This window comes from Perca flavescens, chromosome 12 (assembly GCF_004354835.1).
Source record: "Perca flavescens isolate YP-PL-M2 chromosome 12, PFLA_1.0, whole genome shotgun sequence".
Classification (NCBI taxonomy): Eukaryota; Metazoa; Chordata; class Actinopteri; order Perciformes; family Percidae; genus Perca; species Perca flavescens.
The window spans coordinates 28,753,826-28,765,649 of record NC_041342.1 but is presented as its reverse complement, the minus strand read 5'-3'; the positions used below and the strand labels follow the sequence as shown (position 1 = coordinate 28,765,649).

The 11,824-nt window shown below is 42.6% G+C and overlaps 1 protein-coding gene across 1 annotated transcript in view; it reads left to right on the top strand.

Annotated features, from left to right (window-relative positions):
* Positions 1-8,661: 8,661 nt before the first annotated feature.
* Positions 8,662-11,824, top strand: part of fam110b (family with sequence similarity 110 member B) — a 40,697-nt gene continuing 37,534 nt past the window's right edge. The window contains exon 1 of the mRNA XM_028593669.1: positions 8,662-8,763. The gene's annotated coding sequence lies outside the window, so the exon portion shown is untranslated. The remainder of the gene's footprint in view (positions 8,764-11,824) is intronic.

Below are 11,824 nucleotides of genomic sequence, written 5' to 3'. Positions count from 1 at the left end.
TCGTAATGCTAAATACGTCTCATCGCAGCTGTATAAATATCTAATATAGCAAAGAAAGTATTAATAAATTATGCAAATAGAACTTTTCATCCATCCACACAACGTTCACTACACTTTTAAACGAGGCCGCGCCCATTTAGGAGACCGGAAGTGCGTACCATTTCGTCTTATTGCCGCTGAGTGTAATGTAATATTATCTTTAGTTATGGAGAATCTTTAGTTGTATCTCTGTAAACATCTGGTCCACCTTTTGGTTTCTCACTTACTCCCGGGTTCTCAAATAAGCATTCACCACTGTTCTTTTTTGTGTTGGTTGTCCTGCTGGTGGTAACTGTTGTGTTTGTCATAGCCTTGCTTTGCCAGACCTTCCTCCACAACCCTGGGGAGGAGGGTCTGGCTAGTCCACCCAGCATACTGGGATGGGAGAAAAACGTACTCTGGTTTATTGGCATTTCTTCAAACCAATAAAAAATCGTCTTGGGCGGCGCTAGGCGCCGTACGGAGCAATGGCGCCTCGGCAAAATAGCCTCGGGAAGGAACTTGTTGAACGTGTACGTTCAAAAGTAGTTTTAGTCGTGCAACAAAAAACTCGGATCTGGATTTACCCTGCAGAGATCTGAGGAGCAGGTAACCATAGTCCTCATGAATCCACCGGAGTTTAGAACGGCAACACAAAGAAAGCCCAAGGTAACGGACATCCGGCCGAAATGAGGGACATTCGGCTGAATTTCTGGCGGCACCTGCAATCCCGGAAGTGGAACGTTGTGTATATGGACTATTTTATAGGTTATATGTTTGTTGTAGTCATTCTAGTTTTGTTGTGACAGCACAATCAAAATTGACAAAACTGCTGCTGACCCCCGAAAGTACCTTGAACTTGCGTTGAGTATTGAACCATTTTTTTAAATGTTTCCAGCTGCACTAATCAGTATTTTCACTGTATATAAACAAAGGATCAAATCACTTTGTGTAATGTGAAAGGTGTCATTACAGTGAGGATCTATGGAGCTTTTTTTAGCCTATTTTAGTGAAATGATTTGGTTTGCTCTTTCTCTCTTTGCTCGTTCGGGGAGATTTGTTATCACTTAGCAGCAGCTGTTGACTGCGTAAAGGGGAACACTGGCGTAGTGTGTAGCCCTCTAACTACAGGCCCGGCTGGCCCCTGTTCAATTCCCGTTGCTGAGTTCAAAAAGGAGATAAAAGGTGGGTGTGGTGTTTGTTTTTTTTATAGCGTGTGTTTGCTACCACCTGATTGGGTGGCGAGTGCAAGGATCTGTGTCAGGGTGCCAAGGTATAACCTCGATGGGGTGTTAACCATTAGCGAAGCCCATAAGAGGCCTACACACATGCTCATAGTACTACTATTTCTACCAGACTCATGTTCATGATGATCATTTCGCTGATCTAACTATAAATATCAGTGGAGTGTGGGGTTAGGATAATAAAATAACAAGCATTTTCTAGAAATGCTTCTAAGCCGTTAACACTCACAGGTCAATGCTACTTAATGAGTTACATTTCAGCTTCAGTCAGGCTTACAGCCTCTCTGTCTCTCTTTTTCTCAAACACACACATACACACTAACCCTGTGTGCCTTCTTCAGTCGGGTAAGTGTGCCAGTGGCCCTTGGTTTCCATGGATACCATAAAACCCTGCCACCACATTAATCTTGAGCTATATCCCCCGGCAACAAGAAACATTCATGGAGGAGCAGTCGAGATGTATGAGCCATCTCTGTCTCCCTGTGTTTGTCTCTCTAAAACACACACACACACACACACACACACACACACACACACACACATTCAGACTCAAACACAAAACATACACACACAGGTAAGTACACATTCAAAATCATACCAGTCCATACTGTGAAACAGCCTTAACCTATTTTGATTAATCTTGTTGTTATAATCTTGCCACTCAAAGCATTTTTACACTGGTTATAATATCATAGTATTGATGCCTGTAATATTAAAACACTCTGGAGAATATGATAGTATAACCAGTGTAAAAATGCTAAAATAGGGGTCTTGCTTTTTATTTCCAATAAAAAAATTTTTTTTCAATTGCTAACACTAAAATTACATGCACAACAGTGTGTAGTTGGTTAGACAAAAATCTGGTAATATGAATGAAGTGTGTGCCATTTGGTGCAAACGTTTGATTTTGATAATGATATATGTAGTTTTGGTTGTAGTGGTTCATTTTGCAGGATATATATGAGGTATTTTGCAGTTTGGGTGTTTGGTTTTGTGAATTGTGTTAAGTATTTCGATAAAACCAGCCTAGTTTGCAAAATTGTGTTTTAGCAATGAAAAAAACTGTAAAAACATCCCTGACACACTGGTGGTCATGCTGTCCAGTCAAACATTCTGACCTACAGAACTGTGACCACAGAGGTCTGAAACATTGTGTGGCAACCTATCCAATATTTTTCAAGATATTTCAGTCTGAACCTCAGACCATCATCAGGTAAAAATCAAACAAACAAACAACACTGGTACCAAACGTAATGTAAACATTTCAGGCTATCTCCATTATTTTGTTTTGCAGTTCTTTCAAGAACCTATAGCCCAAATGGGCTCTGTATCTCTGTCCAGTAGTGTGTTTTCAGCTTGTTGCGCTGCCCCAAAGTTTCCAAAAAGCCAATTACAAAAGCAGCCTTAAAGCAGGAGTTATAATGTATTACTTTACCACATAATGGAGATGTTGGCTTATTCATTTTGAATAAATGTTCAGGCCTTTATCCTTCTATATTGAATGGTGTTGTGCCTTTCTTAAATAACTGATTTTACAACACTTCTGCTGTTTTGTGTGATGTTACTGTATGTGGGTAACACCATGGAGTTAAACGTGAAGTTGTCAGTATTTTGTCAGTAGAGATTGTTATTGTGCTTGTCAGAGAGCTGTCAGGATGTAATAAAGCAGAAATGATTGAACAGCCAATGACCCATTAGCATCACCAGTCATATATGTAATGGAAATGATCGCTGCTCCTGTTCCCTAGATTCATTGACCGAGGACCAGCTTCAGTCATCCGTGTGATTCTATCAGCACAAACTGAGCTCCCTGAATACATACAAGCAAGTCATTTGATATATTAATCTATACTCTTTTAAAGGAATACCATTTGTACCATACCAACATTTGTTGAAATAGTTCTTATCCCGGTCTACCCTGGCTGTAGATTGGTGGACCAACGCATTTTTTGTCTCAGTGCAAATAATTAGGTTGTTTTTTTTGTCTTTTGTTTGCTCACTTTTACTCACAACGTGCTAACCGGCAACATAGGATTCCATTCACTACGCTAAGCTAACTAGCGTCAGCGCTGCCGGTGTTGCACCGGACTAAAACAATGCATGCACAAAAAATGCGTTGGCCCACCTATCTACAGCTAGGGGAGACCGTGATAAGCCAACGGTGGCGTATCCCTTTAAATCTAAAAGAAGTCCTGCTGTTGCTCTTGTTTTCTTGAACTTAGAGCTGAGTTTGAGATCTGCAGATTTACAGATTTTGGTCCTTGGAGAGCAAGTGTTATTGGTGATGCTACAGTACTAAACAAACAAGGCAGGTATCTTATTGGAAGAGAGACTTGAACAGCCAGAGGGATCCCTCACCACCAGGCAACCAAATAGTTGTTCTTATTGCTTACTACTAATATAAAAACATCAGTACATTTTTTATTATTAACATTACTAAAGCCAAAGTTACAACTTGAGGTGGTTAATTGTTAAGTTGATGTGGTCTTTAAACAGAGCGCAGCATCTTATCAATGAGGACGAGGATAGAAAGGGAGGGGCAGCAGGTTCAGGGAGTGGATGATAAGAATCCGACCCTGACTTAAGATCAGGACTGACACTGCTAACTCGGCAGAGACCACCAGGAACATCCCTGTGGGACTCATTTACAAGTCTTCAAGTCACAAGCAGTTCGCACTTCGGCCTATATACCACCTGTACACCCTAAAGACAGGACCCCTCCTGAGAGAGGAGGACTGGAGTGGTGTATGACATCATCACGACATCACATGTGACAGCTAGGAGGAACAGTATGTCAGTGAAACAGCCAGGACTCTGGACAAGGAGCTGAATGAACACCAGAAACCGACAGCATCAGCTGTCTTTGTCAAAATCTCTGTATCTTGCCACTTCCCCAGGCCTCTGCCTTGCCATTTCCCATCCATCCATCCATCAGATGTCCTTATAGACTCTCCTACCTGTCCCAAGTCACCTGCCTCGTCTCTCACTTCCAACTGCTCACCTGTTTCAACTTCCCCTCACTAGCCCTGCGGTATAACCAGCCCATTTCCACTCATTCTGAGCCAGATTGTCAATTAAGCCTAAGCCTTTGCTTACCGGCCACTATAGGGGTGTCACGATTTAGATTTCAAATTAACTGTCGAAATCAAAAGCAGGATCGGCGATTCCCTCAGTAATTTTTTCTCTCTCCACCCCCGTCTACTTGCGCATGTCTGACGAAAGAAAACAGACACAGCGTAGCTTAACAGCTGGTAGCATGCAGCTAAAGACACAGGGTTATGTTAAAGTGCTCATATTATGCTCATTTTCAGGTTCATAATTGTATTTAGAGGTTATATCAGAATAGGTTTACATGGTTTCACTTTCAAAAAACACCATATTTTTGTTGGACTGCACATTGCTGCAGCTCCTCTTTTCACCCTGTGTGTTGAGCTCTCTGTTTTAGCTACAGAGTGAGATTCTCACTTCTGTTCCATCTTTGTTGGGAGTCGCAAATGCGCAGTACCTAGGTAAGGACTACTAGCCAATCAGAAGCAGAGAATGAGGGCTTGTATTACAATTATTTTGTCAAACTGCTATCTCTTTATAAACTGCACCTTATTAGAGTGGTAAATGTCTTTTGGTTTATACTCTATGGTTATGCTCAGTGGTTCCCAAAGTGGGGTCTGGGGACCCCCAGGGGTCTTTGAGGGGTTTCCAGGGGGTCCCCAGCTAAAAGGGGAATAACTTATTTTCACTATAATTCCATCCATAAGTAACACAATGACAGAATGTATGACTATTTTGGGCATTGGTTTCATACACTCTCTGTAATAAAACATCTAAAAGACAAAAAAAACTATCAGATTGGGGTCCCTGGTCTAATTTGTGTCAGTTTAGGGGTCCTTGATATGATAATTTTGGGAACCACTGCTCTAGCTTGTTGTGTTCAAATAGACTACTTATTGGTGCAACTACATTCCTGATGCCATGCAGTGTTTTCAGTGTCATTCACAATAATAGGAATAAGAATAATAAACCAAGCATGAGAATGATCAGCTGGTACACTGTTTTGTTTTTTACACAGATGATATACACAGTAGTCATGCCGTGAGGACAGGGGAGGGGAAAGAAAGGATCAAATTCTGCTCTGGGCCGAAAAAAGGCTTGGGATGGCCCTGTCTTTTGTCTGTTGCACGTCATGTGGGAAGCCTGTAGGATTATATCAGAGCAAGATCCTGTGTGTGTGCATGCGATATGGCAAAGTTTTAAGATGAATAAATGATCTCCTGCCCCCCCCCCCACCCGGCCTGTAGCAGCAGCAGCGTCTGTCTGGAGATACATCCACCTCGGCCTCACAGGCTTTTACACTTTGTTTCCAAAACAACCATCCACACGGCCTGATTTTGTGTGAGAGTCTGTGATGACAAGGATGCTGTCTCTGTAGCCTGGTTTTTCACCGTTGCTAGGTAACAGTGTGGGGGTTTGCCCAGATGACAACATAGCGCCTGAGAAGCTTTGTAAGGGTGTGTATGGGTGTGTGTGTGTGTGTGTATGTGTGTGTGTCATGGCAGGGAAACAGCACTGTCTTTCAGTGAAGCAGGCACTCACTTACGGACTCTCGACGTGTTTCCTTCCTCTCCGTCTGTGGAAACCACCCTGGCCAGTTTAGGTGTTTTTACGATTTTTAGGGGAGAGTCCTTGAGGTGCTTTTTTTTCGTTGGAGAAAACATGGAGCTATGGCCTACAACAAATTAGGCCTATATTTAAGTCAAATTCATGCTTGCAGGTACAGGTACACAACAATTGAGCATTGTTGTGCAGTTGAAAGAACCAAATGGAACCCTGCCGTAGCATCGAAGGCTGTGACCTTTTTCTTTAAAAAAATAAAAGGGTCGGTTTCAGATCTCAGAGAATAAAACCGCTCCAGAACTGTCCCACAACCGAGCCAGCACACATCTGAGTGGTAGCTCGTGTCCTTGTTTCGTGCATCAATTTCCGACAGGAAAGTACAAACTCGTAGCCAGTTGGCTTGCGAGGTGGAAAAACAGATGGAATTTGAAAGACAACCGTTTGTCCCGCCCCTCGGATTGAGCCCTGTCAATGGTGAGTTCCCAGACCCAACATCTTGATGTGGGTCTGGCTTGTCAGGCTAACAAACTCGCTGTGTTTAAGCGCTCTTGATCAGATGAGATTCCTATTTTTCACCACATTACATATCAAATCACCCAGCTGGGAGGCTCTAATATATAATAAAATGCAGTTTCACTGCCTCTCCTCCAGACTGCCTATCTTTACTGCACACCTGGGGTGCCGTTCCATTCTGCTTACCTCTCGTGGCTGGTGCATCGTCGGTTGTACCTGCACACAATTGAAATTTCTAGAAGGTCTGCATTACAAACTGATGGTGGAGTTATACCAGGTTTTACCAGACAGGGAGGGCTAACGAGCTGCGTCATGCACTGTTGAATTGGATGGAGCCTGTTTTTCCTAGCTTGACCTATATTGGAGACTAAAAATTGGGATATCTTGGCCTCTTCTGAATCAATTTGGAACATTCTGTTCTCTCTCACAAATTCTGTGTGCAAAACTACACCTGGAGAACACTTTAATTGGAGCATTAGGGCCTCGTGCAAACCATGAAAAAACAACCCCAGAGGAAAAGTAAATACACTTTGACAATATCTAATATCATTTTAACAACACATTTCTTTCTTGGTCCTCATCTCGCCCAAAACACACGACGTGACAATACAAACACAGACAGAAAGTGCGCTCTTAATTAAAAACGTGAAAAGAAAAAAAATAACATGGCTTTGTTTATTTGGTGTCTTCACAGCCAGTAAACAGAACAGGAAAGATTTACCCTCGTTTGCTGTGATAAATTTGAAGCTGTCAATGTGGTCTGACGAGCTGTCAAAGACAAGACACGCACTGGCCCTTTAATGGCTGGACCGCTCCATTCATGTTCAAAGGGGAGAACTGACCCACTAACACTTAGATGTACTAAAAGTTAATAAAAAAAATACAAAGGGTAATAGGGATATACGAAAGGAAATAGCATTGAAAATCTAGACGTCAGAGTGTAAATGCTTACAGTCGATGTAACATGCAGTACAGAGCAATCAGGCCGAGTCTGTCCTCCCGGTCAGCTGCATCTATCTGTTCGTTGCAGAGACTGAGCTGCTGGCAGCTGTGTCAAGGTAGCCAGCATTATTGGAATTATAACCGGAAAATGTGTGATTTAACCTTCAAAACAAAAGCACGAGCTTTTTTGGTAGGCAACCATAAACTGTAATACAGTCTGCTACTAAACGACTGCTACTGTGTATCAGAGGTGCCCATATTTCCATTCACGCTATAGGCTACCCTAAATTCTCCATCGTTGGCTCCCTTATTTTCACATAAAAGACAAAAATTGTCATTTATGAATATTATTATTTTACTTTGCATACATTTTGGAACCTGTTTAAAGGTTACTGTTTAATTTATATGCATAGCAGATTTACAAATACAGCATATTTTGACTCTAATGTTACATTGTATTCATTAGAGGTGCACACAGTAGGCCTACACAGTTTTCTGGGTTCTTGCATTGAAACAACAAACAACTATGAACACTTGTTTGTGTCTTACTTAAAGGTGCTCTAAGTGATGTGATGCGTTTTTTAGGCTACAACATTTTTTGTCACATACAGCAAACATCTCCTCACTATCTGCTAGCTGCCTGTCCCCTGAACACACTGTAACAAAAAAACCACGGTCTCTGTAGACAGCCCAGGCTCCACAAATGCCAACAAAAACAAACTGCGCCAACCTGCACCACCAAACATAACAAACAGTGTTCCAGCCAATAAGTGACAAGAAGGAGCTGGCTGAGTCATGAATACACATTGTGGAAGTAGCCTACGTGCTAACGCTGCTGCAGTGATGGCTCAACCAGCTCCTTCTTGTTGGTTTTTGGCTGGAACGCTGTTTGTTATGTTTAGTGGTGCAGGTTGGCGCGGTTTGTTTTTGTTGGTGTTTGTGGAGCCTGGGCTGTCTACAGAGACCGTGTTTTTTTTTTTTTTGTTACAGTGTGTTCAGGGGACAGGCAGCTAGCGGATAGTGAGGAGATGTTTGCTGTATGTGACGAAAAATGTTGTAGCCTAAAAAACGCGTCACATCACTTAGAGCTCCTTTAATTGTATCTGGTTCGAAATGAACATATCCTTTCCCTTTTTCTTTTACATATAGGAAAGAAGAAAGGCAGGCTTTTGGTCTGTTATGTTAGCAACATCTTTACAAGTTTCCCCATACGTCGGCGAAGTTATCATAATCAAGTTTTTATTATTTAATTAAGTACATTTTAAGTCAGAAATCGGCCATTATTGTGAAAGTTGTGACCGGAAGCGCCAGTTTTATTGCCGTGCAGTCTGACCTGGCTGCCGCTGCGAGGAACAGGATGCTGTCAGGCCGAATAGACGCATCAACCTAGAGAAACCGCAGCAGCATCCTTTGTTTTCTGGAGCTGGATATCCAGGTAAGGACGGCGTACTAGCTTAGCTGTGATGCTAACTCGGCTGCCTGTCATATCTAAAATGACTGAAACGCGATTGAAGCCGTTGACGATACGCAGGAGCCGTTTTTTCTCCTTCTTCATTTCAAGTCATGTCGAAAAGAGGGCTATTGTTAGGCATGCTGTCATAAAGGAACCAGCTTAGACAAATTCATTTTATTTCAGCATTTGTGTGTTTAGCTGAAGAGGTAATGTAGCCTACGTGTGTGTGTGTGTGTGTGTGTGTGTGTGTGTGTGTGTGTGTGTGTGTGTGTGTGTGTGTGTGTGTGTGTGTGTGTGTGTGTGTGTGGCGCGCGTTGTGTTGTATTTAACCCGCTGTTTGAGTTTTTTGGTGTGGCGTTACAGAGTTAGCTTCCAGCTCAGAAACACACAGACATTCCGTGCTTTAATACATCCATGGTTGTGCTGCTGTCTCGGTGGGGGTCTGGCATTGCATTGCACCACCACCAGTGCGCGCGAGCGCACACGCACGCACGCACGCACGCACGCATGCTTGCACGCAAGTGTAGTTGGTGTTTGTGTCAACTGCTCGTGTGCAGCCCCTGGCACGTGCAATCTGCACTTACCAACTGGTGAAGTGTAGCAATTGATTCTCTTGTGTAAGGAATGGATTTTTTTACCATTACTTATACTAAGGGCTGTACCGTATATTGACATATTAAGTGCTTTTTTTTTCTTAACTTTTTTGTCTTCAGTTTTTATATAATCATGTGTATCCTACTTTTTAGTCTTTATGTGACAGTTGTTTTTTTTGTATTTGGTTGTGGCCAGGGCTGGATATAGTTTTAAATGATTCCAAAGGCCTATTGGTCCCAATATGTTATCTAAGTTTCAATACCAAAATAATTTCTTGTATAGATCCAAGAAATAATGATTTGCGTACGCTAGGGTTTCCTGGGAACACATATCCAAACTATTTACTGTTTCCCGAGAAATATATTAATGGAAAAACGGGAAAAACAAATTACTTTCCAGGCGTAAACCTTTACGTAGCCTACAAAATATATGTATCACTACAGAAATACGTAAGTCCTTTAGGGGCCTTTTAGACCAAATGTGGTTTGACCTGCACTTGCCGATGGGTTAAGCCACATCTACAGCTGGCTTTACGCGGCAAAAAAACATTGTGGTGCGGCGCAAGATATTGAAATAATGGACCCTATCTTGCACCCGATGCAGCGCAAAGCCCCACGCAAGTGTCTTCGCTAGTTTAAGACCGACGCAGTTGTCAATTTCCTGTCCGGCGCCCACGTCGTGTAAATAGCAAATTTTTTCGGACCCTTTATTTCCGGCATTAAACTAGCAAAAGTAGATTTGTACACGCCCTAAACGCACCTGCGGCGTACGCTTACATCGTTAAAATAGGGCCCGATGGGTTTCAGAGTTTGGTCGGAGCGGACCCTTTTTAGAGTGGCTTGCGATCAGCTCCAGCTTCAAGCAAAAACCAAATAATCTGTCAATAAGCAATAAGTAGGAGAGAAGAAGAAGATAGCGGGAGTTAACGGAAAGCAGGCTGTCTGGCAACGGTAGGAAACCCATCCATTGTAAACACAGATGTACCGAGAACAGCATTTCTGTAATTATTAACTAACTGTCGTTTATCTCAGTCGTAATTACTGTCTGCCCCTCAACGCTACCAACGCTTTTTCCACCAGGCCGGTTGTTATCTTTGACAAAACGATCTCTCGTGTTTGTCCACACTCTCCAGCTAAATGCTCCTTCTTTTCCCAGTGTGGTGGCTCTCTCTGACCATTTGACTCCCTCTGGTCTCTACATGAAGAATCCTACAGATGCAAACCTGCTCATGCTCGGATATTCTTCCTAGCTGACCGAGTTGAAACAGAAAGCACGTCATTTTCTGGCTCGCGCACCTCACGCAGGGATCGACCCGGCGACCATTAACCTTCAGGGGCCGTTCAGCGCGTCTCAGACCCTGTTTACACGTACGTGGTTATTTTTTACAAACGGAGACATTTCCCTACGTTTGTGCCCTTCGTTTACACGCTAACGGAGAATTCGCCTCTGAAACCGAGTCTTTCTAAAAACTCCGGCCAGAGTGGAGATTTTGGAAATCTTCGTTTGCACGTAAACTGAGACAAACGGAGGTTTAGGCAGCCGAGAGAGAGAAAGAGGACGTGATTGGTTGCTGTTGTTGCTGTTGTGGGGATTCTGATTGGCTAACGTGGGCTTGAGCTTCTCGTTACACCGCCGCCTACAGGTCTGGCACACTCTTGACGGCATATATACACGGTTACATATAAACGAAGACTTTTCTGAAAACGGGAGAGGTTGAAATCTCCGTTTATAAACCATAGACCCAGACAGCCCGTAGCAAAACATTTGTGTAACCATACGGAACAAAACATCATGTTTCAAACCGTTCGGGGCGATAACACACCCCTACTTTTTTGACAAAAAAAACAAAACAAATTTTTCCAAACTTTTCATGTGCATCACTTTTTCATGTTGCTTGCTTCCTACATGTTCTGGAAAACATATTTGTAATGCACACATTTTGTAATGCACCTTTCCAGTCAGTGACAACTTTGTGGAAAATTATGGTGTGTAACCAAAACATGTTTTTACATGTTATGGCTAGATTAACCAGCTGGGGGTCCCAGGGTTGTTGTGGGGGGCTATAAACTAAGCTCCTTCCACATTCTGTTTCTTGTGCAGGCCTACATTTTTCTTTTCTGGAAAACTACCTGTGGCCAGATTTGCTGTACAACAACGTATTTAAACACACTTACATTCAGGACTGTTCAACACCTAAGTACAAAACTGAAATGATGAAAGATACATTTCGACACTGGGCCTCTATACAAGAGAGGCCTCATGATGACAACTGAGGACCCATCTTATCATATTATGCCTTCTTATATAATAGAGGCCTTACCCGCCTTATCATATCCGTTAATTGTGCTGTAGTGCTGCATTCTTCTAAACAAATGTTCAATGAAATCAGCACAAACCAGTTGACATACAGTAAGCCTGGAGCTTTTACAAGCCACTGGAGTTTTGGGGG